General features: G+C 43.1%; 1 protein-coding gene and 1 long non-coding RNA gene across 2 annotated transcripts in view; one reads left to right on the top strand and one right to left on the bottom strand.

Moving 5' to 3' along the window:
- Positions 1-15039: 15039 nt before the first annotated feature.
- LOC126508844 (uncharacterized) lies at positions 15040-19686 on the bottom strand. The gene is made up of 3 exons (XR_007593979.1): positions 19096-19686; positions 15737-15892; positions 15040-15317 (listed from the first exon to the last, which is right to left on the bottom strand). It is a non-coding gene; the product is annotated as an uncharacterized lncRNA (long non-coding RNA).
- Positions 19687-19852: 166 nt separating this feature from the next.
- The window catches only part of Cd28 (CD28 molecule), an 82743-nt gene continuing 75504 nt past the window's right edge, over positions 19853-27091 (top strand). Inside the window, exons 1-2 of the mRNA XM_050154281.1 lie at positions 19853-20095; positions 20750-20915. The gene's annotated coding sequence lies outside the window, so the exon portion shown is untranslated. The remainder of the gene's footprint in view (positions 20096-20749; positions 20916-27091) is intronic.

Here is a 27091-nt window from a genome sequence, read left to right as displayed (position 1 = left end):
AAAGGGAAGCCACTCCTATGGCTATTGTACCAGTTCTAGGATTTCTCTACTAGGGTAAATGTGAATCATTGGCCTTGGTACCTTCTCCCTGGGTCTACTTGCTGCAGCCACACAGGTTTATTTCTTGTCCTTACCACATACACATCATCAGTGGGGAAGGTTGTTGCAGGAGAGAAAAGGGGGGGTATGAAGACTGCCTACCTCAGGATACTGAGAGTGTGCTCTTCCATCTGTTAATGTCCTTCCCTAACTGTGTTCACTCGCCCCACCCTTTCCCCTTTGCTTTCCATGGTGTATTTTAAATTGAGTCACTAAACAATAAGATTTGAGCATGTCCACTTTTGAGGCCTTCCATCTTTGCATCAAGGTCAATTCCCATATGCCATCCTGGTATGGGAGATCCTTCTGTCTATGTGTTGCTTTTATTGTTTAATGAATAAAGAAACTGGTTTGGCCTATAGCATGGGAGAAGGAAGGTGGAGTTAGGGAGAAGCCATGGAGCTGCCACCAGAGACAGATGTGCTAAAGCTTTGGCAGTAGGCCACAACCTTGTGGTGATACACAGATTAATGGAAATGGGTTAAATTAAGATGTAAGAGTTAGCCAATAAACAGCTAGGGCTAATGGACCAAGCAGTGCTTTAATTAATACAGTTTCTGTCTGGTTATTTTGGGGCTGAGCAGCCTGGAACCAACAATTGCCCTCCTCCTACAATATCCAGATTAGCTCATTTGAATTTGAGTCTTCTAGCTGCATGTTTTCACCAGTCTGTCTGTCTGTTTTCTTGGATAAGACACCAACAATAAATGCTTTCACTCCATTCAAGGGCATAGGAAAGGACTGTGCCAAGAGTTTGGAATGGAGGCAAACCAATTTTGAAGAGCACCAGTGTGTGTTGAAGAAGAAAACAATTAAATATATGTGCGGTTCCACATCTCTAGTATGATCTCCTCTGCCAGGGAGTTTATGAACTCTGTGTGTGTGTGTGTGTGTGTGTGAATTTGAACTTTTTCCATCAGGAAATTTATCAGACCTCTGAATTAGCCAGAACAACACTGGAGGAGCATAGACTTTCTGTCATTCACACAGAGCACATTTGGAAGAAGGAAAGAATGATTGCTTGTAAAATGGGCCATAAATAACAAAGGATTTGAGTAACTTCTGGTGACCTAGTAGCTTCTCTTGAATGACCCTCTTGATACATTATTTATGGTTTTTATATATTTTTCTTCTACTATAACATCTTTTTTCCTATCTGGCCACAGTATTTGATTGCTCTTTTACTGTGTTTTAACCACAAACTTCTTGCCACTATTACCTTCTTGCCACAAGGACCTAAGTGAAATAAAGATTATTAAAAAAAAAATACTTCCCAGCTGGTCGTTAAAGTGTCTCCAATTCCCCCTAGATGTAAGCATTTATCTGTGAATGCTTATCACTGGGGACTTTTCTTGCTCAATTTCAAAAGTGGGAATGTGGAGATTAAATCCAATATTTTAAGAGATTTGTATTTGAGAAACAAAATTGATGTAAATATCATGGTTTTATGAAGGCGAAGGTGTAAGTCACAACAATCCCACACCAGTTTGGAATTATGATTAATAGAATGATTATTTATTTAAAGGGGAAAAAACTTACAGATCACCGTCCCAGACAACAGCCCTCTGCGCAATCAGGAAGGGAGTCTAGTCACCGGCGGAGCAGGAAGTAAGAGAGAGAGGAGAGGGAAGTGGCCGCTTTTTTAAAGGGAGAGAGACCACGCCCCAATGGGCTGGTATCTCAGTGGCTATTGGCTGAAGGAGCAGGAGGAGCTCCCGCAACAGTTTTATAGGATTTTTTTATATGGTTTTTTTTTTTTTTTGAGATAAGATCTTGCTATGTAGCCCTGTCTAGCTTGGAACTTACTATATAGACCAAGATGGCATCCAACCCACAGAGCCTGGCCACTTCTACCTCCGGAGTGCTGTCTAACAATAGGCATTACTTTTTATTTGTATTTTATGCAGTATTTTCCCTGCATGTATGTCGTATATAAATGTCAGATCCCCTGGAATAGGAGTTACAGACAGTTGTGACTGCCATGTGGGTGCTGGGAATTGAACCCAGGTCATTTGGAAGAGCAGCTGGTACTCATAAACACAGAGCCATCTCTCCAGCCCCTAGGCATCACCTTTAAGTACTATATGATGAAATTTTACCAACCAACAAACAAGTATTACCCACCTTTGCTGGGAATATAAAGGTTTGTACTTCTGCAACCTGGAGGAAAGGATTTGGACATTCTGAAGGGTAAAGAGGTGTCTGGGCTGAAGTACCAAGAGTTCCACACATCCCTGTAAAGGACTTTAGGACTGTGGGTGTAATCTGTGGGAAATCGTTTGGCAAGGAGAAAAACACCCGTTTGTTACCATAGAGACTGTAGGAGTATTACCATAGAGACTAGAAATGTACTGTTCTCTTTCTGCCTTGATAGCTCTGAAGGCTTTGCATGCTTGTTTAGCTGACCCTATTTTTGAGATTTTGTGGGTGTAGCTTCCTTGTCATGTCTAGAAGACACTATCTTGCGGCAGACATCCTGGTCTGCATTATCTTTCTTCCTACTATGCAGTCTGGCCTTCCTCCTTGTGATTCTAGAGTTATAATGATCACAGGGTTCATTTAAGGTGATCCAATTCCAGAAGATACATGGTGGCATTTACTACTGATACAGGGAAGAGCTCATTTACCACATGATAGAGCCCCCGATTATAAAGTAACACAGTCTAGGAGAACTCTCTGTGAGCATGAAGGACAGCCTGGTCTATAAAGTGATTTAGTTCCAAGACAGCCAAGAAACCCTGTCTCAAAAAAGAAAAAGAAAAAGAAAGAAAGAAAGAAAGGAAAGGAAGGAAGGAAGGAAGGAAGGAAGAAAGAAAGAAAGAAAGAAAGAAAGAAAGAAGGAAAGAAAGAAAGAAAGAAAAAGCTGTAGACTGACTACTAAGTCCTCTGAGTTCACTGCACCCACCAGTTATAGACCACTTTTGCTCCCTGTTAGCTTCCTTTGCCTTTGAAAGGGATGGGATGAAGTCTTTGGAGAACAGTAGGCAGCTTCTCTTGCTTTCTATTAATGAGAAGAAATAAGATTTGTATCAAGAATACTCCCTGAAGCTGGGCGGTAGTGGCACACTCCCTTAATCCCAGCAGCACTCAGGGTGCAGAGGCAGGTGAATCTCTGAGTTCAAGCAGCCTGGTCTACAAGAGCGAGTTCCAGGACAGGCTCCAAAACTACAGAGAAACCCTGTTTTGATAAAGCAAAAACAACAACAAAACAACAACAACAAAAAGAAAGAACGGGTCAATACTACACAGTAGCCCAGTTCCTTAGCAATAAATTCTCACTGCCTCTGTGAATTACAGTTGCGGGTACATTTTCCTGGGTGGGTTTTCCCAGACTCTGGATGTTTTCAATTGCTCGAAGTTTTGTTCAGCTTTGCTTTGTTTTAAGCATCGTGTATGGTTGAAAAAAATTTGTGAAAAGTTAGTCCTGGATTAGACGAATTTCAAGAAATCTCCTTTTACAAGACCATTCAACATTTTGAATTCACTATCGTGCATTGTACGCCCTGGAATTAATGGTTTGCCGAATGCAGTGTCAGAAGCACAGAACAGTGACTCCATACACACTCTAGGGAAGCAGTTGACTTCCTTAGGACCAACAGTTAAGCTAAGTTTTTGACAGTCACCCACTGTCATAAGTTGGAGAGTACAGGAAAAGAAAGGAAAGACAAAGCTGAAAATATATACGAGAACACACAAGAGATCAAAAATTCCTGCTTCAGTGCTGGAGAGTTGGCTCAGTGGTTGAGAGTGCTTGCTGCTCTCCGAGAAGTCTTGAGTTTGGATCCCAGTACCCGTGCTGGGTAGCTCACAACTAACTGACTTTAGCTCCAGGGGATCCAATGCCCTCCCTACACACACACACACACACACGAATCTTCAAAACCAATTCTAGCTTCAGAAATAACCATTTTAACTCATAGTATGCTTCCTCTCATTCACTAAGTGTGCATATATATGCATATACTTATAATTATGTAACCATACATGCATGTCATTTGACAATCTACATTTGAAGCTTAATGTTTATGTACATTAAAACATAAATGAGATATATCTTTTTATAATTAATCATTTGCTACAATTGATACTTAGATTATTCCTAATTTTCTCCATGATAAAAAGAATATATTAATGGCGTATTTGATAAATTAGGTTTACAGAAAATATCCAGAAACCAGTTTGTCCTCAAAATTTTGACTTAATTTTTTTTCCAATATCTTTTCAAGATTCCAAAGGAAACTTGAACATCTCCATGACTTTCCTTATCTTAAACAAAACAAGACAAAACAAAACAAAAACTTGTTTATCTCTGTGTGGTGTGTGCTTCAACCAGGACATACATACTAAGGACAGGGAACAGGTCTTTCCAACATACAGCTTCTGATTAAGGTTTGGCAGCGGGCTCTTACCCATTAACCAATCTTGCCATGATTTTTGTGATTATAAAGTTACTTGAAGTACCATGAGCATTGTTTAGAAGTGACAATGTCTGATCCAGAAAAAAAAAAGGAAAAACCTTTTAATCTTATTTATTTATTTATTTATTGTTTGTTTGTTTGTTTGTTTGTTTCAAAGATAAGCCTTTTCTATGCCCACGTAGGCAGCATGTTATTGTCAACTACTTGCTGACTTCTTCCTCCAGCTAGCAGGGCAGGGATGGGTCAGAGGTCAGGAGTGCAGTAAGGAAGGAAGGTTCTTACCTGGTACATGGGAAGGAAGGTGCACCTTGTTGCTGGCTTCTGAGAATGCTGATGCCTTCCGCTGACCACTTTCACGAGGCCTCGTCATCAGCCGTCCACTCCGTACAGACTTGCTCTGTCACCATCCCGCCCACGTGGCTTTGTGTAGGCTCCCCTGTAACAGGGTCTGGCAGGCAGAACTCGGACCCACGCCTGACCCACTATCACGTTTGGTCTACTATTGTACTTCCTTCTTTGCTGGTGCTAGTTACTTTCTCAGATTCAAATTAGAACCCAGGGTTTGTCCTGCAGCTCCTTCATCTGCCCTCTCAAGCTTAGAATATGATCCCTTTGGGTCCTCTTCCCCAGCCCTGAAGTGCAGGGACAAACATTTTTTTTTTTCACGTGGCACAGTTTCTTCTTGAGAAACCCTCTCCACAGACCTCTTCTCCCTCCCCACCCCAGCCCTTTCATATCTTAAATGTAAGCTAGGTGTTCCAGAGATTTATAAAACCCATTTTCAGCTGAGTCTTTTTTTAAATGCCGCATTTGTGTTCGCACCTCCTTTGGAACAAGCAATGATTTTTATCTTTGTGCCTCTGTTAAAGCTTCACTTCTAATCTCTGTTACAAAAATATTGCACATGTATGGATTTCTCTTAAATGGATCATTTACCCTGGATGGCTTGCCAGAAGGAAAATTGTTGGCTTAAAGGATTTAGAGAGAGTATATTCATTCTGAACGTATAGCGGTTGTATTTAACCTAGAGTTGGAAAGAGAAAGGTTGGGCTGACTTGAGGGTGCAGCAGCCAGTTAAGATGAAGCTGGTGGATCTATGTTTAATTGTGCCAGGCTGGGTGCTGGTGTTTCTCTATAGAGTTTGAGGCTCTTCATATTACAGTCCTCAATAACATCACTCAGTGTGGGAACAGCTTTAAAGGGACAAGGCCATGTTTGTAATGGCAACGGCAGAATCTTCAATGCCAATGATTAATGCATCTCTTATTAAAAATAGCTAATGCTGATAAAGCATTGAGCAAGCCCTGTCACAGTTACACTCATGCATATCAGCTTAGGCCTCATATTAACTCTATGAAGTAAAGGTAGGGTTATAGGTCCTTATTATGAAGTGACTCATAGTAGACATGGTATAGCTGAAGGCTGAGCCCAAGCCATCTGCCAATCATCTAATTTCTGTTACAGACGCATGCCTACTCGTTGACTGCAAGAACTTCTGACACTAGACAGAACACTGGCTGTTGGCTTGCCCCGAGACACTGTGAACACACCCAGGGGCAACAGAAGGCCAGACGGCGCAGAGAGGAGCTATGAGGCAGAGAAGTGGGAGCTTTGTTTTGCTCCACCTTGATGGGATGTGTGGTCCTCTCTTGACTAGTTTTTCATCAACTAGACACAAACTAGAGTTGAAAGGAGGGAACCTCAATTGAGACGATGCCTCTGTAAGATCAGGCTGTAGGCAAGCCTACAGTGCATTTTCTTAATTAGTGATTAATGGGGGAGGGCCCAGCCCTTGATGGGCGATACTGCCTCTGGGTTGGTGTTCCTGGGTTCTATAAGAAGGCAGGCTGAGCAAGCCATGGGGAAGCATGCACCCCTCCATAGCCTGTGCAGCAGCTCCTGCCTCCAGGTTTCTGCCATTCGAGTTCCTGTTCTGACTTCCTTTGATGATAAACAATGATGTAGAAATGTAAACAAAATAAACCCTTTCCTCCCCAAGCTGCTCTTATGCCAGCAGCTGTGAAGCAAAATGTCAGTGAGTAAATGAACAGTACAGATTCTATATCATGAATAACTCAAGTGCCTGCTTTCTGTACGTGCATCTTCATATCGTCTACTGCACTTGTCATCTTTAGTTGTCATAGCAACAGGGAAAGGCAGATGCTACCTCCTCTGTATTCAAAGGAAGCTGGTGTTTCAGAATAACCAAGAATGTATCCTGCAGTTGGTCAGTCATAAACACAAATTCCAAACTGTCTTCTCTGCCATATTCTCACTTCATGCTTGTCAGTCATGTACTCTGCCTACTGAAAGACTAGCATTAGGTACTGGGTTGCTCATTCCCGCCTCGATACCTCATTTCCAAAGTCTAGCTAGTGTATCCTCATTTAAATTCCTTGAACTCAGTCTTGCTATTAAATTATTTTTGTGTATGTCTCCAAACTGATTGCTTACATCTTTTTCTTTAAAGTTAAGCTAGAACAGGCCTAGTCGCCTAATGACTAAAGCAATCTCTTCTTAATTCACAACACTCTTGGCTTTGTTGGAAAACCTGCAACTACATTTTTCTCACATGACATCTTTTTGAATTAATTATTCCATCCTGTTTTAAACTTTTTTTCTGAACATAAACCTGCAGCTCTGTGAGAAGCCTGAGAAGTCTTTTGCCCATGCCTTCACAGGACCAGGTCTCCTCCAGCCCTGCAAAAGCCAACACTTAGACTCAGTGTCGTAGACCCAAGTCTTTGCTCTAGTTTGCCCCTCACTAGAGAGGGAGAGAGGTTTAACTGATCCTGACTTCAGTTTTCTCCCATATGAAATGAAGAGTTGCGACTAGGTCAAGGAATGCATCAGGTGTGCCTAGGGCAGACATCAGGGATCACTCTGGGATTCTTCCCAGCTGCCTCTCAAAGTACATCTGCATGGAAGTTTCCCTAGAGCTAAGGAGCTGGCACTTAAGGTAAAGCAGGCTTCTGTCTTTGGTGAATGGGAATGCTCATGTTTCATGAAGGTCTACTTTTAGCATTTGTAGAGCCTACCTCAGGAACAGAAATGGAGGCCACATGCTGTATGTCTAAATATTTAAAAGGTATAAACCATCAAGGGGCACACAGACATTTGCACTACCAGCATCACTATTCACAATTGCCAAGAGGAAGTAACCTAAGGGTCCATTAACAGAGGGATGGACATTTGTGGTGCGTACCCTGGATGGAATATCATTCAGCTTTAAAAAGGAAGAAAATTCTAGCGCATACTTTAACATGAACAAGCCTGAAGGACTTTATGCTAAGTGAAGTAAGCCAGTCACAAAAGAATAAATACTCTATTTAATGAGGTACCTTGAGTGACTAAGTCAATGGAGAGAGGATGCGGGTACCAGGAGTGGGAGGGAACGGGAATAAAAAGTTCTTTTAATGGATACCATACTTCAGTTTTGTGCGTTTGGAAAGGTGGATGATTATATGCTTGCAAACGGTGAGGGTGGACAACTTTATGCTATATGTATTTTGTTTAAAATAAAACTATCATCATCATCATCATCATCATTTGAGAAAGGGTCTCAGTCCTTGTCCATACTATGAGGGGACCTCCTTGCAAGTGTATGCTCACTCTAACTTACACAGCAAAGCTTTGTGCACACTCATGTGACTAGCTGTCCTTGCCACTTTTCAGGCCTGGTGCAGGGTAGCTGCAGAGGGCAAAGGGCCCGTTGTGCGGATGCCACTGGGGTGCTGGTCTAGGAGAAGCGATGGTAGGTGCGTGGACTCTGCAAACTCTTTACCCTATTAGAGGGCTGTAGTGACAGAAGGCAAGGAGGTGGCATTGGGGTGAGGAGGACAACCTTTTTTCCCCCGAGTCAGGGTCTCCCTCTGTAGCTTAGGCTGGCTCAAACCTATGGTTTTCCCTCCTGAGTATTCTAACTGTGGAGACAATAAACACACATTGTACCGAACGTAATGACTCTCCAAGAAACCAACAAGTGGAAGCAAGAGAAAAGGCAGGAGATACACTGGGATTTAGAGCCAAACACTGTTGAAAATGGAAAGTGGTAGAGAATGTTTACAAACTGAGAAAAGGAGCTATCAGGAAGGGTGGGACTGGCAATTGCTGGGGCAAGCAGAGTGTGCTGGGATCAAGAAGCAGAGAGGGGCTTGGCCTTGAGCTAGAGGGGCCGGGTTCAGTTTCTGAAGCTGGAGACAGTGGTTCACATGAGAAAGATAGTAACTGAGGCAGATTAATTTCTGTGACTACAGCTACACGCTGAGAAAGAAAGGAGGAGGATATGACTGCTCAGGGGAGTGGGGAAACGGGTGACCTGGGCAGTTAAAGCAATTGTCCCCTGTTACAAACAAAAGCTAAGTTTGATGAGCATGAACACTGAGAGCCAAGAATCTGCAAGTGGGGGCTGGCACGATAGCTCAGTGGTAAAAGCATTTGCTGCCTAGCTTGACAACTGAGTTCCGTTCCTGGGACCCACACAGCAGGAGGAAAAGCCCAGCAAATAACTAAAAAAGTAATAGAAACAATCTATACGGTTAAATCTCCCCTCTCCCCAGAAGGTAGCTGCCCACCCAGAAGGCAGAGGACAAAAGTCTGTTGGAATGGTCTAGGAAGTTTCTGTACCTAGGCGAAAAGCAGGAAGGACAGATGTGCAAGGAGCAGCACTGAGGCAACCTGAGAGAGAAGGTGAGTCACAGCAGTCAGGAGGGGTGGGTCAGAAGAGAGCCCAGGGGTTGGTGTTATCTCAGATGGAGAAGTCAAGGAAAAAGCATACCTAAGTCAACCTGGCTATGTGGGAGAGTCCTGGATACTAGTGTTCAAGATCTCAGAGAGGAACAGCTGCAGTGGCTCTGGTGGGATTTGGGGTAGAAAGTCCTTAAGGGGCAGTTGGAGTGAGCTGGGTGGAGCTGAGAATATGGCGGAAATGCAGAGACTAGTTGGACTTAACACGCAGTAGCTTTTTTCTACCATTTAATTAGCTCCGAGTTCTTTCCTCAGAGACTTGGAAGCCTCTGGCACTTAGGTAGAGACATAATAGATTGCAGCCAATGGTGGGGAACTCAAGGGATGTGTTCTCCTTTCAAACACAGGAGCATGAAAGGCGTCCCTTGAGAGAGTAGCACAGGGGGAGCCAGGGCGTCTCACAGCTGGAGGCTGAGGTGAGGCAGCAACCTCAGGAGGATCAGGAATGAGTCAGTGCCGCCTCTGAAAAAAGGTATAAAGAGGGTGGTGAAAATACCTCGCGCTAGGGTACCTCGCGCTAGGGGATAGCAAGGTCAACAGTAACCAGAGCAAGGAATTGAAATGCAGGCTAGAGAGGAGACCATGGACATTTGATGCCAGGTTGATGTGATTTTGTGCACAGCAGTTAAAGGACAGAGCTTGGAGAAAACAGAAAAACAGACAACAGTATTCACAACCCTGTCCTTTAATATGGAAGCCTCCGTGTACTATTCAGGTTTCATTCCTATCACTGGTGAAGAAAGCAGAATCTCACAGGGATGCAACGATCAAAATACGTAGGGAGAGGGTTAAAACCGAGGGGATTGCAAGTTGGCCCTGGCCTAGGCTAGCAGAGACACACTGCTGAGTAAATTCCAAAGAGGACAGTGTGCTTCACTGAAGTGACTTGATCTGTCCGGGAACACCCCGCTTCCACCCCCTAACTGCCCACCCCCCCACCCCTCCCACCCAGCTCAGCAGCTTGTGACATGGAACCCTGAGTCTCAGAAGTTTCATTTGTGTGAGGGGGTTTTCTCAAGGGAGAACAAGAGAAAGAGGGGAGGTAATTTGTGTTCATTAAGGTCTCTGTGCTAGCATTTCGTATGCTCTTGTTTAATTCTCATGATAATGCTAGAATCGGGGAAGCATCATTTTCTGCAGTTTAGAAGTGACCTGTCAGCTTGCCTGGAACAGAATGTAAATTTCTACGTGAATGTAGCTTTTTTTCTTCCCCAAACCTCAAGCCAGATAATGCATTCATAGAAAAAAAAAGACAAACACATACAAAAAAAAAAAAAAAAAAGCCAACAACAACAAAAACCACAACTAACCAACAGAAGACAGAAGTCGAGTCGGTCGGTGTGCAGGTGGCCTCCACAGCTGCCTTTCCATTCCTTCCAATATTTTCTTGTACCTTTTGTGTCTCCTTTGTTTGATTTTGGCTCAGGGCCTATCTGTTTTGTCATTTGACAAGACTCACAAGAGCTATTTCTAACCTTCACCAGTAAAAAGATTCAAATTATATGCTTTAAAGAGTAATTGATTTCAGATTGCCTGTCTCTGGGGAGGCAGCTCTGATGAACTCCATGAAGATTAGTCTTTGCTACTGACTAATGTGGATACTCAATAAGACAGGCAGTCCTCCGAGTTCCTAGCTCTAAAACAGGCGCGGTGATTCCTACACTGCTTACCTTCCTGGACTGATGTGCAGCCGAGAGAGCCATGAAAGGCTCTGCAGACAAGCTGCTTGAAGTAGGGAAATCCAGAGTCATAAACCTTTATCTAAAACCCTTGGGGGTGTGGGATGCTCCAGGGCTTGTTTGATGCTTGTCTGATGTTAGAGACGGCGAACACCACAGTTATGCACAACATTCAGTGTTCCTGTTGAGGTCTGGAGCAGTACTCTGCGATCCCACACATGAATATTTCTTTGGTGAGACACTACTATTCACTTCTGGAGGGCTAGATAAAGATCACAGTTGCCTTGTTTTCATTGAGGTTAATAAGTAGAATGAATAATAGCCACAAGTACGCATCAGGTCCCAATCCCTGTATATGCCACCTTGTAAAAGAGAAGTGATTGAAGATGTGACTCAGTAAGGCGTCTGGTCACCCTGGGTTACCTAGTAAGTCCTAAACACCATCATATGCATCCTTATAAAAGGAAGGCAGAGCCAGATTTAACACAGAGAGAAGATTAAAAACAACTTAACTTTTGAAGCAGGCAGATTGAATGGAGAACACCAGTAGCCACTAAAAGTTGGAAGAGAACAGGGTTGTATTGACCCCTACAGTTTTAGGAGTAACTGCAGCCCTGTAGACACGTTTGACTTTGGTGCAGGAAGACTGACTCTGGACATCTGGCTTACACAGCTATAACAGCATATACTTCCATTGTTCCAGACACCAGGTTTGTGTGGGTGTGTCACAGAAGCCACAGGCAACCTGCACAGTCAGCTTTTACTAGTAAACAGATGATGAAAAAAGTGCATTTTTAGAATCAGTGGACTTCTATCCAGATATATGGTCTGCAAGACTCTTTCAAAGTGGTGGCGATGACACTCATTTGTTTATTGTAGTCAGAGTGGGAGTGGTGGTGCTCTGCACATTGTGGAGGCGAAGTGCTTACTGAAGTCTGTTGGGGGTAAGGGATGGGTGATCTTCTCAGCAGTAAAGTGAGCTTGGGGTGCTAAAGTGAGCAATGTGCTTAACCTCAGAAGCACAAGGACATTTACTCTCCATGATTCCAGCAGTGACTGGGTGGCTGTTCTGTTCTGCACAGATGTCTCTCAAAAGCCCAACTAAATAAACACAGGTAAGAGGGTCTGGATCAGGTATAGATTTGGACAAGGACTAGAATATCAGGTGATATTGGAAGTAGATGGGTTACTGCTATGGTATGAGTATTTGTGTGCCTCCAAATTTTATATGTTGGAGTGTAAACCACATGATGAAGGTACTTGAAGGCTTAAGTCATAAACAATGCCACACCAGTTTGGAATTATGATTAATAGGGTGGTATTTATTTAAAGGGGAAAAAGCTTACAACAGCCCTCTGCGCAGTCAGGAAGAAGTCTAGTTGCTGGAACCGGAGCAGGAAGCAAAGAGAGCGAGAAGGGAAGTAGCCACTTTTTAAAGGGAGAGAGACCACGCCCCAATGGGCTGGTATCTCAGCGGCTATTGGTTGGAGGGGCGGAAGGACCTCCCTCAACAGGTACTAAGCAGCCAGTCCTCATAAGAAAAGACTTTGAAAGCTTCCTGGATCTTCCACCAATTTTGGTTCAATGTCTTGGGAGCAGAGAGCAGCCTCCACCAGGGGTCATTTCCTGTCTCCAGACCTGTGAGTAGTACATGTTAATTTATAAACAACTCAGTGTAAGGTTTTTTTTTTTTTTGATCGCAGTATAGTGACCACAATAAAAAGTAAAAAAAGGAGAAACTGGTGAAAAAGCATAGTGTGTGTGTGTGTGTGTGTGTGTGTGTGTGAGACCCCGATAATAGTGTGGTAATTGGCTCCTGTAATTTCATAGGGAGTGGCACTATTAGGAGCTATGGATTTTTTAAAGTAGGCGTGACCTTACTGGAGGAAGTATGTTACCATGGGGTGGGGGGAGACTTTTAGGTCTCCTTTGCTTAAGCTTCCCTCAGTATGACATTCAGTTTACTTCCTGCTGCCTGCTGACCTAGATGTAACCAGCAGTGTGTCTATCTGCACACTGCCATGCTCCCTGCCATGATGGTAAGCTTGAACTGCTGAAAATATAAGCCACCTCATTTAAATGTTTTCCTTTATAGGAGTTACAATGATCATGCTGTCTCTTCACGCAATAAAACCCAACTAAGACAAGTGGTTAGACTATTTAGGTGAGAGGTTCTAATGAAGCATCATGGAGATGAGATGGGAATGATGGCTTAAGAAAAATATAGACTTGATAGGGTCAGCCAGCCAGACTAGTTTCAAGACAAACCTGAGTGAATTCACAAGGGTGTCTCTTGAAGAGTAAAGTAGGAGTCTGGGCTATCATTAAGGTGCTTGTTTTGAGTCAGAACAACAGGAGACTTGGCTCCTATGTAGTCTAATGAGGAGGGCAGAGGCCCCAGAACAATTACTGCTTCACACCCAGCTTTACCAGGAAGTTGAGACAATTGCCCCAGCGACAGAACTGTAGGACAAAGAAGAAAACCGTCTTTAGCAGGATGAAGGTGGAGAGCTGCTGACACTAATGACAAAGTCCAAGTCTGTATCATTTCTTTTGGTTTGTTTTGAAGTCGACTTCTTGACAACAAAATGGTCTTCGTATCATAAGGCCACTGTCTATGGTGAAATTAGTTAAAATCCACTTAAAAACCCATTGTGCTTATCTGAAGGCTATTTAAAAAGTTATGATCTCACTTACATGGCCAACTCTAAGCTTGGTTAAGTAAACCATGAGCATGCATGCAATCAAATCTCCAGAACCATTAAAATAATGTTTATAATGAGCTTCTCAAGGGCTCGGAAAATGTTTATGCTGTAATGCTGTGTGTAAAAGGCTGGATGGCACATCGCTTATGAGCACGCAGAAACAAACACAATAAAAAACTATGCCTGGAAAACAGTCCAGTGGGAAATCTATAAAAATATTAATATGGTGATCATCTCTGATTGATGAAACTATATGAGGTTGGTTTTTTATTTGTTTGCTTGTTTTTTGTTTTTTCAAGACAGGATTTCTCTGTGTTGTCCTGGCTGTGCTGGAACTCACTCTGTAGACCAGGCAGGCCTTGAACTCAGGGAGGCGCCTGACTTTGCCTCCAGAGTGCTGGGATTAAAGAAGTGCACCACACCAGTTGTTTTAAAAGTCATCTTTTAGTTATTCTGTTTTCTAGATTTCCAGTATGTTTTCATTTTGATCATCTTCTTGTCTTACCGCTATTTCTTTGTCGTTGGAAAGAGCCAGTAATCCCTCTTGGGAGAACCTGTGTTCCTTCAGAGCTTGTGATTGAGCCCAGAGCGTGTGGAGCAAACAATCTGCCATGAAGCTGCCTTCACACCCTTTGAAATAATTTTTTGAGACTGGCTCTAGTTTAGCTGCCCAGATAGGCCTTGGATTTGTGATCCTTCTGCCACGTCTGGGATTGCAAGTATATAAATAACATCATGCCCAGGTGGACCTTACTTTCTCTAGTCTGGATTAGAAGCATTTTGTCTTTCATTGCTTTTGAAAGACAGCTGGCATTGAGCCACATGACGGCAGCAGGACATCTAGATGTGAAAATACAAAACAAAACCCAAACAACCCTTCTCCACAAAGCAGACTTCCCATTCTTTCTCCAAACTGAGTCTAAGAAGAACGGACCTGTTTCATAAAGCCAGGCTGGTAAGAGACTTCAGGCTGTGGAGAGTCAGTCAGAAGAATCACACACTTTCCTCTTCTGTGGAAGTCCCTTGGCTGCAGGAAGGGGCTGCGTTTAGAGCCCAGTGTGGGAGGAAAAGATTGTTATTCCCTCTTGCCTCCAATTTCCTGTACTGCTTGCATTCTTCAAGATTCTTCCATGCCTTTATCTCTGCCAGCATGCCTTCCCTGAACCCTGGGCTAGAGTTAAGTGTCCTCCCTGCTTCCTCAACACCCCTTACACGACTCCCTCCCTAGATTTACGTGACCTCATCTCTCAACTAGACTATTAAGAAGGAGACTGTTTTTTTTTTTTTTTTTTTTAATTTATGGTGCTTTCCATAGAACCCAGAAAAAGTCCCTGGCAGATAGTAGGTGCTGAATAAATGTTTGTTAGAAGAACTGAATAATTTTACAAAAGCGTGAGAGAAATCATATGAATTTCTGAGGCTGCCATAAAAAAGCAGCACAAACTGATAATTTAGCAAAAATGTATTTTATTTTACAATTCTTGAGTCTAGGAGTCCAGAGTTAAGGTGTTGGTGAGACTGGGTCCTTGTGGAGGGACCTGAGAAGGGGCTATTCCATGCATTTCTCAGCTGGCATTCCCGGAGAGCCTTTGGCTTGTGGCTGAACACATGACCTCCACCTCCATCTTCACATGGTATTCTCCTCTGAGTGTGTCTTTTGCAGCTCTTTCCTGGGTCCACACATATTGGATTTAGGGCTTACCTTAGCCTAGTTTGATCTTATCTTAACCTGATTATATCTGCCAAGACCCTGTTTACAAAATAGTTTCATTCACAGATTCAGAATAGGACTTGAACATATCTTTAAGGAGGTCATATTCCAACCCAGTCAACAGCCTAAATGTTGTATTGTACAGACACCATGTAAACTATTGATAACTGGCTGATATACTAGCATAATAGTCACCATGTGTCAGAGAGGCTGCTGAAGCACAGGCAACTCTGTATGGCCAGACGCAGGAAGCTAACTCAACATGTATCAGTTAGGACCAAGGGGGAAGGAGCATGATGAATCAATCAGGTTGATATAAGAAAGAAATGAATTTAGTTTTAGTAATCGGGCAACACTGGCAAGCACAGGACACACAACCTGATTTTACTGGAGCAGAAGAGAAGTTTGATGAAGGCTTCCAAACAACTTCATCTTGTCCCAGGCAAAGTGGTCTGCTCAGCACCTGGTCCCAGATCCACACACCATGGACTTCATCATTCAATGGAGGTAGTAAGAGAAAGCCAAGATTTTGAACTATAAAAGAAAGACCAGGGAGAGATAACTCAGCAGTTAAGAACACTGGCTTCTCTTCCTGAGGACCTAGATTTAATTCCAGCACCCACATGGTAGCTTACAGCTGTCTGTAACTCTAGTTCCAGGGGATCTGACACCTTTACCTAGGCATGCATGAAGGCAAAACAGCAATGCACATAAAATAGAAATAAATAAACAAATATTTGTAGGCAGATACTGATTGTTTCCCGACTTCTCAAACCTGATTAAGCACACAGAAACTGTATTAATTATAATACTGTTCAGCCAATGACTCAGGCATATTTCTAACTAGCTCTTACATCTTAAATTAACCCATTTCGATTAACCTATAAATCGGCATGAGGCTGTGGTTTTCTGGTAAGGATCCAGTGACTGTCTCCTTTGGCAGCTACATGCCATCTCCTTGACTTTGCCTTCTCTCTCTATATTTTTTTCACCCTGGCTAAAGCAGCTTTATTTATTAACCAAGAAGAGCAACACATATATCATAGGACATCCCACATCAAATATTAAAGAAGAAAAAACACGACAATGACAACTACAACATCAAACTGTGTTGTTTTTGACAGGATTTGCAAAAGAAGCCCACAAATAAGTGCTCTAATCATGCATTTTAATTTCTGACAAAACCAAACCACATTAATTCTACCAGGTCAATTTCATATATAACATATAAGTCTGTGGATAGAAGAATAAGAAGACATGTTGCTTATTCTTTCAAACTGGAATTTTTAAAATACGTAATTTATACATTAAATCTCTCTCTATGTTTACATGCTTTGTGTGTGTGCTGGTGAGCGCGCGCGTGTGCATGTGCGTGTGCATGTGTGTGTGTATGTGTGTGTGTGTGTGTGCCACAGAGTACCCAGAGTGTGGCAGTCAGTGGACAGCTTTGGGGAATAGGTTCTTTTCTTCTACCATGTGAGTTCAAGGGACTGAACTCATGTCATCAGCCTTGTGCCAGTTGCCTTCACTTGTTGAGTCATCTCAAGTCTGAAATGCTTAATATACTATGTAAAATTTTCCATCTGGAGGAAAGGTACCTAGAACACAGGACTTCCTAAGAAAGGTGAAACAGTCAGCTTGGGAAGAAAACAACTCAGCTTTAGGAAGTTTCTGAAACTGAGTGGATTGACAAGGCCCCTCCCTCTCTTGTAAGGACTGCTGAGAGATCTTTCTCAGGTTGCTGACAAGAAGAGGCAGAGAGAACCCAAGAATCAGAGACCAGTCAAAGCACCTGAAAAGGCAGGCCCTGACTGAGCTGTCTGGAAGAGGTTCAGAGCAACTGAACTGCCTGGAAGGTATGCAGACAGTCCTCAGCTTTTGTAGCTGTCATCCATGCTGGGCTGGGTTTGTGGTAATGTAGCTGTCTTTGAGACATTTCTGTTCCTGTAAATAATCCTCATCCATGCTACTATAAGTAAGCCAATTAAAACCTATCGGTTGTCAGGTTTAATGGACACTAATGCTCCTGGGTGGCCTTCCAGCCCCCCAGGGATGGCGATGGGGAAGGAAGACAGGAAATTGTTGAGGGAGCTGCTGGCCACTTCCTGCCACCCAGCTCCCAGCGGCCTGGCTAGCTTATGCCCCCAAATAACAACACAAAATCTGTATTCTTTTAAACACTGCTTGGCCCATTAGTTCTAGCCTCTTAATGGCTAATTCTCACAATCTTGCCTAACCCACATTTAGTAATCTGTGTTGCACCAGTCTTACTGGGAAAGATTCAGCATGTCTGACCTGGCGGCTTGCTTCATCGCATCTGCCCTAGAGAAGAGAGCTATCACGTCTGCCTGAGGTGTCTTACCTCACTTCCTCTTCCTCCCAGCATTCTGTTCTTTTTACTCAACCCACCTATGTTCTAACCTACCAGGGCCAAGCAGTTTTTTTTAAATTAATTAACCAATGACCTTCCTCCATCAGGAAATCACCTGTTTGTTCTGGCTGGGGGGCAGTTTAATACCCTGTGGGAGTAGTCTTGAGCATCTCTGAAGAGGGGTCATCATTTGGGGCCTTTCTCCAGGGTGGAGTTTGGACTGAGGCAACTCCCAGGGGAGGGGGCCTGGGATCGAACTTTCCACCCAAACATTCTAGACTCTTTGCATATAGGGATGCCAGGGACTGGGCTGACACTTTTAACCAAACAGTATCCTTCCTTACTTTGGTCCACTGTCAATTCCGTTTTGGGATGAGTTTACTTACCTCTCCCCAGAAATAGATTACACAACCCCCGAGAAGAGTCGTTAATAATAATGAAACTTAATAAAGTAGACTAGTTGCTCTAAGATATTCCTTTGCTCTAAAGTCTAAAAGTAGACTTTTCCTGATGTCTCAAAGGAAAAGCTCATTGCTGAGCTGGAGAAGACAGCCAGGAGCTTAATGTTTCTGCCATAAAAAGTTACAATTTATGCTTGTGAGCTTCCCTATGAACTACTTGTTCAAGAATCCAAGGCATATGGAAGATTTTAGATTTGGATATCAGAGGGTGAAAAACCAAATTAATGAGTTGAAATGACCTTACTGTGACTGAGACCACATCAGTGAGTTCAGCTGAGTTGAAATAAACATCGTAAGCCTAGGAGAAAGACAAGGTGACATGCAGGAAGGCAGATCCTCAGGAAGGGAGCTGGGAAGCTGGGCTGGGTATTCATTAACATTCCAGGGGTGGCTGTTTATTTTCCAATCTTCTCACCAAACGATTGGGAATTTAAAAGTGCAAAAGTAATAAGAACTTCATCAATCCTGCCCTTATTTTCACTCCTTTATGCATTCTTTGGTTCTGTTTTAATAACCAGGCATATCATTTGCAACCCAGGCCAAAAAATAAATAAATAAAACAAATAAAAAATATTTGTCCTACTGAAGGATCTGGACTTGACTTTGAGATGGGCTCTGAGCATTCCAGCCACAAGAAAAAATGAACACTCGAGTAGTTTTCTTCTTGAGCAAGAGTTCAGGAAAAGTTGATACTGACTTACCACCTGGTTTTCCACCAAAAGTGTCAGCACCCTTTTATTTGAAGTATTAACTTACTTGGCCCCTAGTTTGTACATGCAACTGGCTAAGGAAGAGGGGAGGCAACATGGAAAACAGATTTAAAAAATCTGGTTTTGAACTATGCCTGGCATGCTAAAGCATTTAAGGCTTTAAAACTTGGCAGTTAGAGCCGAGGGTGGACTTACATAGAGATGACCAGCTGGCTAATTGTGTGTTGCCAACATTCCCCTCCAGCTACTTTCTGGATGAGTCCTGTTTATGTCAAAGGCCGATTCTGTCCTCTATCCTCTACCACCGCCAAGAAATGGAATGCTGTGTGTTTTCCTTACAGTGTCCCTGTGGAACCCAGAGAAACAAAGGCCACTTCACTGTCTTGATAAGCTGGACTGGGCAGGTGGTACTGGAGAGAAGGCTGTGAAGTTGCAGAACAGGACGGACTGGACGTTGTGAACAAGGAAGATTCCAGCTTACTGTTCTCCAAAGCTGAAGGCCGTGGTGCTCGTCCAACACTAGGTTTCCAGCATGAAGGCAGAAACCAATTACTGTAAACCCAATCAGCCTTCAACCTTAGGGAGTCTTGTGGGTAAACTGAGGATTGATGACTGCAATGGAGTGGCCTCTTCTCGTCCGGCGATAGCAACAGGCAACCTGTGTGGTGGGTTACTTTAAAAAGGAACAGTTGGATCAAAACCCCGTGCCATTGTCCTACTTCATGTTCCAGCTTAGTGGGAGCCTAGCCAGTTTGGACGTTCACCTTCCTAGACATGGACGGAGGGGGGAGGACCTTGGACTTTTCACAGGGCAGGGAACCCTGACTGCTCTTTGGACTGGAGAGGGAGGGCGAGTGGAGTAGGGGGAGGGGGTGAAGGGTGGGAGGAGGGGGAGGGAAAGGGGAGGCTGGGAGGAGGCGGAAACTTTTTTTTTCCTTTTCTCAATAAAAACATAAAAAAAAAAAGGAACAGTTGGTGGAGTTTCGAAGATACTAGAAAGGAGAATGAGAGTATAAGCTAAATGTCCCAGTGAAGTTCATTCAGAATCCCATCAAATTCCAGCAGAAGCTATGAACACGAGTGTCTCCAGGCAGGAATTACTATATGATTTATGTCTGAGACATATGATGGAGCCTGAGTCAAATTGCAGAGCACAAATCCATATAAAGACATTTAAGTATCCATTTTTAAAAAGGTAAGAACACTGTTTTACCTAAGGGCTACCAATTTGTGCCTGCTATCAACTGAATGAGCAAGACTGAAAGTCTGAATTTTAGGGTTCTATTGCTCTATTGAGAGTGGTTCAGTAATGCTTTTTATGCAACAGGAAGTTATTGTTTTATTTTTCTTCCCTGATTAGGGAATGTAAGGTTCTCCTCGTCCCTTCCCTTCTGTGTGTGTGCTGTGTAGATGTACGTGCCCTCGAGTCTGTGGGGGACCACAGGGCAGGTGTGTTGTTTGTTTGGTAGTTGTCCACTTTCTTTTTATTTGGGGGAATGGGCAGGGACTCTAACTGGCCTTGTGGTTGCCAAGTAGGCCAGGCTGGCCAGCCAGGGATCCCCAGGGCTCTGCCTGTCTCCACTAGGGTTTGCTTGCCTGGGGGCTTCTGGACATAAGCCCCCTCCCCTAGGAGTTCAAACTCCACCTCCGAGAAAGCCTGCCAAATGGTGACCCCACCCCAGGGAGGGTCAAGAAAGCCTGCCAAACAGTAGTCCCTCCCCAGAAAAGTGCTCCCCAACACCTCTCCCACAGGCTACTTAAACTGCCCCCTAGAGAAAGAACATGTGGTCTCCAGGTTTCACATGGTCTCCCCTTCTCTCTCTCTCTTTCCCTCTCTATGTTTTTCCAGGGCCACCAGGAGTATTCCATTAAACATGGGCATCTTTTATTCAATCTGATTTGGTCTGATTGGGATTATTTGCATCAGCTGAGAGGCTTGTCTAAGAGAAAACACCTAACAGGGCTTTCATATGCATGGCTTCTGGGGACCAAACTCAAGTCCTCAAGTTTGCAAGGTAAGCTCTTCATCAGCTGAGCTGTGTCCTCAGCTCTCCTTCATCTTTTTTCTGTGGCTATGAGATGAAGGACTCTTGGAAAAAAGATGTTCATCTTTGAAGGTTATCAGGGTGCCTGCCCCTTTTTTCACAGATATAAACACTCACAGTTTCCCTTTCACCCTCTGGAGTATCAGCACATCAAACAGGATTCTCTGAATCCCAAGAATTCTGAGCTCCCTTCTATGTCTTCCTCTAAGAGGAAAGCAAACCCGCACAATGGTGAATTTTAAGTCAGTTTTGTGAATGGAGGCTGCAACTTTTGTTGACCAGAGAGATGGGTTTGCTGCATTATATAAATAAATTAACATAAATTCTTCTTGGTGAGGCACCCCCATGGAGAAGCCTAAATGGTTAAGGCTATAGTTGGGATAGGAATTAGCCAATGTTACTACTGCTTTTGAAATTCTCTAGAGACTTTTTTTTTTTCAGAATTCTTACTTGAGAATTCTCTCTAGACCCCTCAACAGTACTATTATTTTTAAAAGAGCACATATGTATTCCTGAGCATGTCTGAGTCTAAACATTGTGGGAGAGCTGTGTTCCCAGCCTTAGCTTTGCAACCACTGCTGAGCTTTTCAGAATTGGCTGTGGTTGGGCTGGGTTTTCTGGGCCTGTCTTCCCTCTGGGCAGACCGTAGTCTTTTGGATCCACTCCCACAGTAAGATATAAACAACCTTACTGCAGGATGCCAGAGCAAAAATAACATCGACAAACAACCACAACCACTTACTGTGCTCCCATCAGAGCCTGTGTGGCGGTAGGGCATTAGGTGGGTGCCTTGAAGAAGAGTGTGTGAGTCTAACTGGAGTAGAAGGTTAGGAAAGCAGACTAGAGCAAGCTAAACTCAAGGAGGGGTCTGGGCGTCTTTTCAGAGATAAGGAGTCAGTGAAATTTGGAGCAAGGAATTGAATATGTAGAAAGACCTTTTATAATGCTTAACTATAAAGTAGCTGCAACTAGAAAGCATTTTCAGTTAGGAATTGTTGAAAAAATTAAACTCTCCGTAGAATTGCGAGTTCCATTGGCATAGGGAGTTCTGGTGAGGAATGGCTGACATGCGCGGCGTGTTTGCCAGGCGCCATCTTTCTCAGTGCTTTATGTTTATTTTTCTCACTAATATTTGCGATATCGTATTGAGGTAGGTGTTACAAATACCACCCTCTTTCAGACAAGGAGACTGAGGCACAGGGCAGTAAAGAAACTGCACTGGGAGGCAGAGAAACAGTGGGGTCTAACTACGTTCTTCATTGCTCTGACAGAAACAGCCTAAGACAAAGAGGATTTATTTATTCAGAATCATAGTTAGGGGACACAGCCTATCATGGCAGGGAAGGTGTAGGGGCAGGGCTGTGAGGTGGTGGCGACAATGTCTCAGCAGTCTTGAAGTAGTGAACACTTTGGTCATAACAAGGGCTGGGTTGTAACATGTAAGCCCCGCCCCAACAGGCCTACATTTGCTGGGGCCCCTATATCTGTCCATGTTCTACAACCTCTCTGGACAGTGCCACCTGCTGGGGACCAACTGCTCAAACATAGGGTCTGTGCAGGGAGTGTTTCACAGTCAGATCATCACACTTACAGAGTCTGCCGGAGAGCACTGGCCTCAACACTGCTGTGGTGGTGATTCTGAGGCCTGGCCGGGGACTGTTGCTACCATCAGACTTCATTATCCGCTGTGTTTGTACATAGACTTCTTGTTCACATAGCCTCCTGGTCAGGTGCTGACGGCACAAAACTCAGAATGCTTGCCAGTTCCTGCATCTATTTCAGAGGAATCTTGTGAACAACAGAGGGGATAATGATGGGACAGTCCCGCTATAAACACGTCCCCAGGATTGCCTACTGCACTCTAGCAGAGCAGGGAAGGGAACCGGTTCTGTCCACGTGCAGCTGTCCTTTAGACACTAGTGATTTTTCTCACCTGGCTTTGCTGGCCTTGGTTCAATGATTTTTAGTCATTTTTACTTACAAAACAGGAGAGCTGGACTTCATTTGATGTCAAATTGTAATAAAATACTTTATTGGTATCTCAGAGTCATGGTTAGAGGAAGAGAATTTATTGTAGGCTCAAGCTGACTACACGTTTTATTTTTTTTCAGAGCTATTAAGATAGATCCACTAACCTTTGGATCCTGGAGATGATTTAGGCCAATACAACTTTGTAAGAACAAAACCGACATGCTTTCTGTTGAGTTTCTTTTTTAAATACTTGTTCTTGTAAATTGAAAGCCACTCAGAAACTGGCCTGATTAAATCATGTTTAAATAAAGGTAACTCCATATAGGTTGCATGAACAATTTGTATTTTTTTGCTCATTTGCATGAACAATTTGTATTTTTTTGCTCATTGCAAAATTTTCTTGTATAACAATTCGTAGAAGATTCGCTTTGGCTAGGACTATAGATTTACACGTTTATTTCTTAAAATGACTAAAATATTAACACCGCAGTGTTCAAGAAGTCCTGTTGTAGGAACACAGAAGGAACCATAACTGTAGACATGAACTATTTACAGGCATCTTGTCATACTATGGGGCGGTTTGGTTCTCAGTCTCAGCAGACATTTATGGAGGCTCTCCCTAGATCCACACCACTAGATCTGTGTGCTAAGGTCTGATTGCTTAGGTGGATTCTCCTTGACTGTTTTAGGAGGCTGGCCTCTGGCTGTGCCTAGCTATACTCCACATCAGCAGGCTGATAACTGTTGAGTCTATTTTTAAATTTAAACTTTGGTCAGGCAGTGGTTGATACGAATTTATTTTTGAAGCAAGCAAGGCAGGCAAGAAAGCAGATTATGGAGGAGGGGCACACAGCCTTAGAAGGACAGTTGGGAAATCTTGAAGCTATTTTTTTTTATTCAGGAAGTTAAGCAAATGCTATTTTTCATATAAACATCTGTATTCGAGCAGTTGTATGACAAAATTCTCTAGTTGTTGACATTTAAATATGCATTGGTAAATGTCAATTTTCTAAAAATATCACTAAGATATACAAGGTTAAAGTTATAAAACTCACAAAACTAGCTTAACATTAAGTAATCTTTATTTGATTTAGTATGAGTCTAGCTTTAACAAGAATTGGTATTAGAAAGTAGGACATTTTTATTCTAACAGGAGAGAGCGTTCATTAAATCCTTGAGGAAAAATTTAACATTTGGGTCACTTGTCCTAATAATATAGGGTTTGTAGATCTGATACTGATTGAGAGCTTAACAATTCTGCTACTTCTCAGGGGCTTTAAAAATTGATTTCAGAGAATCAGGCTTTAATCCTTAAAAACTAACGTCCCCCGATCCACATTTTTCACTCAGTTTTGCATCACACTATTTTCGCTATGTTTTCTTTAATGTTTTATTCATATAACAGAGGGTTTTTCTTATTTGAATAGTGAAACTCCTTAAGGTGGTTTTGGGCAGATGAATGTAATAAGCACAGTTGCTTTAAAAGAATTGAAACCCAAGCACTATTCAGATGTCTCGTTGTTATAAAGATGAAATTGTGTGATCGAGTCCTCCATGCTTCTCCCACACCACCTCTCGCTGTTATTACACTGAGTTCCTATTCCCTCCAGAAGTCGGCACATATAAGTCATGGTAGGCAGATGGCTTTCAAGCCTGATCATGTCTATTTTATTTTTATAATAATGATAGTGTAGTAATAGTTTTATATGGAGAATAATGATCACCTCCTATTTGGAAGTAAGTTAACCGCTGAAGCAGGTGATCAAGGATCTCTCCACACGAAATCTCTTCTCTGACTTATGACCCCCGTCCACACTATCTGTGTTTCAGGGGCATGTCGGAGACTCGTGCTTTATCCTCTCAGGAACACAAGACAATCTGTTGCTATACCACATTTCCCCTACTAGACAAGTGTTACAGAGCGGAGGTCACCGGAAAGGTCATCTATCTCATTCCCTGTCCAGGTGTCACTGTCCTACCCCTTGCTGACCAAGGCTAGGGCCTGTATGTACCAAGCAAGCATTCTATCAAGATGTTACTTCTCCAGCCTTTCCTACTTTCTCTCTTTCTTTTCCTAAGTCTGTGAGATGCCCACAACTATGAACCAGAGGCCAGTCTGGGATACTTAGTATAACCCTGACTCAAAAAGCCGACACACACACACACACACACACACACACACACACACACACAGGCACACACTGCGCGCACACACACACACGTGCATGCACATTGCATGCACTTCAGTGACAAAATCAAATAGTTAAGATACAAGATGGAGAAAGATGGGATTTAATCCAGTGTGGCAAATATTATAGAATTAGTCAAATATGCGCTATTTATTCTTTAAACTAGTGAGGCGGTAGATGTAGGAAGGGCAAAGAGCCGGAAGTGGCCTGTAAGCTTGTCTCAGCATTGAGTTGACATCATCTGTGTCTACTTTGTGTTTCCCTTTTAAAGGAGGATGTGGAGAAGTGGCAGAGCTCCAGAAAACGAGAAAAAAAAATGTAATTAAGGCATAGAAAATAAGGGATATGAGGAAAGGCCAAAGAGCTGTGGGGCTATTTACTTAGAGAAAAAAGTTCAAACTGATTGGAAGGGTTGGTATAAGACAGACACTGGTTCTTTCCTGTCTCCACAAACGGGAGTCAAGGAGGTCCCAGTGCCGGGGGAGGACGTTTTGGGCTGTGCGAATTGCTAAGACGGTCACACCCGGCAACTGGAAAAGAGAAAGCATTAATCAGGAGAACGCGGAAAGAGTGCTCAGCCACTAGCTTTGGCATTACCCTGGCACCGTCTTCTTACTCTTTATTTAGTTGTTTACTGGGTAAATGCAAAAATCAGTAAGTTAGTTTGAAGGTATAAGTGCAATTAGGATCACTCGGAATTTTCTGAGACAAAGCTTAGATTGGTCTTGGCTAATTCTTCCGTACAATCATCGTACCTTTGAGGCTGTGTCCACTCGCTCACCTCAAGAGCAGCTACACTGGGTTGTGACTTCTAGGAGGGGGCTGATGAGCCCCAGCGCTGGTAGACAGCTGCGTGGTGAGGTAGCGCTCTGCATCCTAGTGCTCCTGTCTCTTGGTTTGGCTCTTTGGTTATGGGAAAAGAAGGTGGGGTCACACAGCAATTGTGAGGGGCCTGAGCCAAGGATGTGGTGGTGTCGAAGTCTGAGGAGAGAAGTGCACCGTCTTCTGAAAATCGTGTGGCCTGTCCACGTCAGTGCTTCTGGTCATTTTACATCCTCCCGACAGGCGGGTGACTGACTGGAGCCTCCTCGGTTGTTAAGTGAAGGCACACTCCATGAGGAGTTAAACAAGACCCGAAGAACTTTATCTGTCATGTTCTTCGTCTTTCTTTCTGTTATCCTTTCTGTTATCACCACCGCTGAGAATGTAATCAATGTAGCTAATTCTAACTATATTAAAATACAGAATATGTCTTTGGATTTTTCCATGTTGGTATTGCAGCTCACTTTTTTAAAAAACAAACAAACAAAAATCCAGTAAGTTAGAAGAATGGTTAGATCTGATGGGTCCTTGTTGACTCTTCTGGGTGCTGAGACGATAGTCTGTACCCCATTCTAAGAGACAGTCTATATTAGATCCTGAGAAGTGATTACCTGGTAGGGTGGACTAACTTAATGGTCTTCCCTGTGGGCTGGAAGAATGGTTCAGTGAGTAGAGGTGCTTGTTGCCAAGCTCACTCTTGGGCACCGAGGACCCACGTGGTGGGAGGAGAGAACAGACTTCACATATGCGGTGGCAACACCCTTGCTTGTGCCTGCGTTCACACATGAAATTTAGTAAGATATCATTAAAAACTCATGCATTCTACATACTTTGTTACATGCAAATTATATCTCGATGCAAAAGTTTGAAAGAGCATGTTAAAATCTTAATAATGTAAGTATCTTATATTTAGTTATATTTCTTTTTTTCCCCCTAATTCCATAAAACATTTCCCCATCCCCTCAACCCCAAGCCAACAACTAAAAGATGTCCCTAACCCTGAGGGCAAACTCTATTGGGAGAGGGGACGTCGTCCTCTAAGATTGCTTCAAGCTGACATGGGGGCAATGTTCTCCTTAGGGGCTCCTGTGAAAGCAAATGATGGTAAAATTCCCAAATTAACCTTTTTTTTTAAATTTATTTATTTATTTATTTATTTATTTA

This window comes from Alexandromys fortis, unplaced genomic scaffold, assembly GCF_014885135.2.
Source record: "Alexandromys fortis isolate MF-2015 unplaced genomic scaffold, M_Fortis_MF-2015_v1.1 scaffold_40, whole genome shotgun sequence".
NCBI classification, from domain to species: Eukaryota; Metazoa; Chordata; class Mammalia; order Rodentia; family Cricetidae; genus Alexandromys; species Alexandromys fortis.
The sequence above is the reverse complement of the archived record's forward strand: the minus strand, read 5'-3'. Positions and strand labels throughout refer to the sequence as shown.